General features: G+C 31.0%; 1 long non-coding RNA gene across 1 annotated transcript; it reads left to right on the top strand.

Annotated features, from left to right (window-relative positions):
* The first annotated feature begins 456 nt into the window (after window positions 1-456).
* LOC116114888 lies at window positions 457-1,529 on the top strand. Its single transcript, XR_004125598.1, has 2 exons — window positions 457-1,355; window positions 1,455-1,529. It is a non-coding gene; the product is annotated as an uncharacterized LOC116114888 (long non-coding RNA).
* The last annotated feature ends 1,242 nt before the right edge of the window (window positions 1,530-2,771 follow it).

The following is a 2,771-nucleotide window of genomic DNA, read 5'->3' as shown; positions in this document are numbered from 1 at the left end:
AGTTTGTGGTTTTACATTTTCCATACAAGTATACAACCTTTTCTGGGAATTTATGGATGATTTTGTATCATTAGTTTTTTGTATCAAGGCTTTCTTATTGACGGTGCTATATATCTTTTTAAGTACCGTTTGGTTTTTTATTTGAAAGGTAAGGGGGTTTGAATTTTAATAAAATCTAAAGAAGTAAATCTAAACAATGTTTTTGTTTTGTTTTGTTTTGTTTTTTTAAATAAAGTGTTGGAGTTATTTGTGGGTGGTAAACATCTTAAAAATAAAATTAGTATTTTAATGTATGTGTCCTTGTTAAATATGATAATATATTTTACTTGTTTAGATCAAATTTAAATTCGTTTTTGAAGAAACAACAAGGAACTAAAAGGAGGAAAATGCATGTCGTATATATAAAAAGTTGCCTTATATATATATATATATATATATATATATAGTATATATATATATATATATATATAGCACTTTTTGTTTTTGTAAGCATGCAAATCCTTATGATCTGTGTGCATGGGTTTTATATGATGACATGATTGGTGAAGCTTGTGAAGAGGTCCCTCCATCAGAAATTACCATTAATGAAGGTGATTCAGGCTATAAAAAACAATGTCCAAAGTCCAAACACTAAGAAAATAGACGGTTGGGATTGGTGATTATTTTGCTCCACATACTACTACTGGGTCTCAGCCCTCATTAGGGTGTTTTGGTGAAAAAAGAGCTAAATGGAGAGCAGACATGACTTTTCTAGGTTCTTTTGATCTTGCTCCTAATGAATGCTGTGATTCGATTTATCTCCAGGTTTTGTTGGATGCCATAGCTACAATGGTCAGGGGTATAACATCCAAATTATGATGTTATGCATATAAATTATTTGAGGGATGCTAAGAAGGAATGCAGTTACTAGCTGGACTGTTACAGAAATACTTGGGAATAGGTTGGACGTACCTTAATGGCTGATGGTTGGACTGATACCTCACATAGGTTACTGATTAATTTTCTTGTCTACTGTCCTAAAGGAGTTTGCTTTCTTAAATTAGTGGATGCTTTAGATGTGTAAAGGATGCCTTTAAATTGTTCAAATTGTTTGAGGAAATGGTTTTATGGGTTGAACCTAATAATATTGTCCATGCTGTCACTGACAATAGAGCAAATTATAAGATTGCTGGAAGACTATTGTCTGAGAACTATAAGAGTATTACTTCATTGCCTTGTGCAACAGATTGCATAAATTTGATTTTAAAAGATATAGCTGAGATGGATCCTATGGTTGATCTTGCCAAACGTGCATCTAAAGTGACGAAGTTTGTGTATAATCATGCAGTTTTGTTGCTTGGTTGAGGAAAAGATAGGTAATATATCTTTGGCTCATTTTCTTGTTAATTCATATCATAGCATAATATATTTCTTTTTATTAATTTACAAACATCTACTATCTATCACTTGAACAGGGTTGAAGAGAAATTGTATGCCTCGGTGTAACCCCTTTTGCAATAACTTTCATTGCATTGAGAAGTCTTCATGAATGCAAACATGACTTAAAGCTATGGTGAAAGATAGATTCACTATAACATTGTGCATTTCTAGCCATGGCATTCATTTTTAGCTAAATATATGAATTTGCATAGCTAAATGGTTTAGCTATAAATACAATGTTTTGTAGCTTATCGTAGCTAAAAGTGGCGCAACTAAAAGTTAGCTATGTAACTTTTTGCTTACGTAGCTAACAATTTATGTTTTTTGCTATGGATGAGATTAATATGTAACTAAAAACTTAAATGTTTATGTCAAAACAATAATAAGATTTTAGTAAAAGCTTTGCCTTTATAGACATAGAGAATAGTTTGTATAGCTGTGTTTGTAGTTTAGCTACACAAATATAAATTTATAATTAAAACTTGAAAATTTTTGCTACAAAAATAATATCCATGGCAAATATATTAACATTTTAGCTATGTGACCACTAAATTCGTAACTAAATAAAAAGATTATTTTCTATGGACATATAGAAGTCATATCTATATATGAAAAGATATTGCTATCGATATAGTGTGCTAATAGCTTAATATTGAAATTACTTGCTGATGCGTTGAAATTACAACATGCAATGTGTAGCAAGTGCACTAGTCGCAAAAAAGTAATAAAGTGATAAGTAGAGTATCGTTCCCACGAGGATTGTTTGTTAAGCACTGATTTTGCCTGTTGTTTATCAAGTTGGAGAAACCAAAAGCTGTTTGGATTTGCGGGAGAAATTTAAGCTAAAGTGAAAACAAAAATTACTACATACTTAAAAACTAATTAAAGACAACAAGGTTAATTCAAGAGAAAAATCAATTAAAACAAACGGTTAGGGTTTTGACTTCACTAGGATTTCATGAATTAATCTACGAATTATGCTACTTCTACACTCACATGCATAGATTATAAATCGGATTCCGTAATGTGTAGAACATACCTTCTCAGGCTATGTTTTCCTACTTTCCCCTATTAAGCTTCCCCACCCAACAAATTGAAGGTTAATAGTTCCAAGTTCGTTAAACTAAATGGAATCCTAAATTGATTTCATTGATTCTCAAACCTATCTCTAGCGTTCAATATAACAATGGCAATTACCTTAACAAGCTAATACATGATTCACTTCTCAGTCTCATCATGCTCAACAAGTAAATTCAATCAGAACAAGAATAATAACTCAATCCATGCAATAGAATGTAAAAGCAACATCAATTTATTGATTAAACATAAAAACCCTAACCCAAAACAAGTTA

The sequence above is a fragment of the Pistacia vera genome, unplaced genomic scaffold, assembly GCF_008641045.1.
Source record: "Pistacia vera cultivar Batoury unplaced genomic scaffold, PisVer_v2 Contig724, whole genome shotgun sequence".
NCBI classification, from domain to species: Eukaryota; Viridiplantae; Streptophyta; class Magnoliopsida; order Sapindales; family Anacardiaceae; genus Pistacia; species Pistacia vera.
Note: the sequence above shows the minus strand (reverse complement) of the source record. Positions and strands in the feature narration are given on the sequence as shown.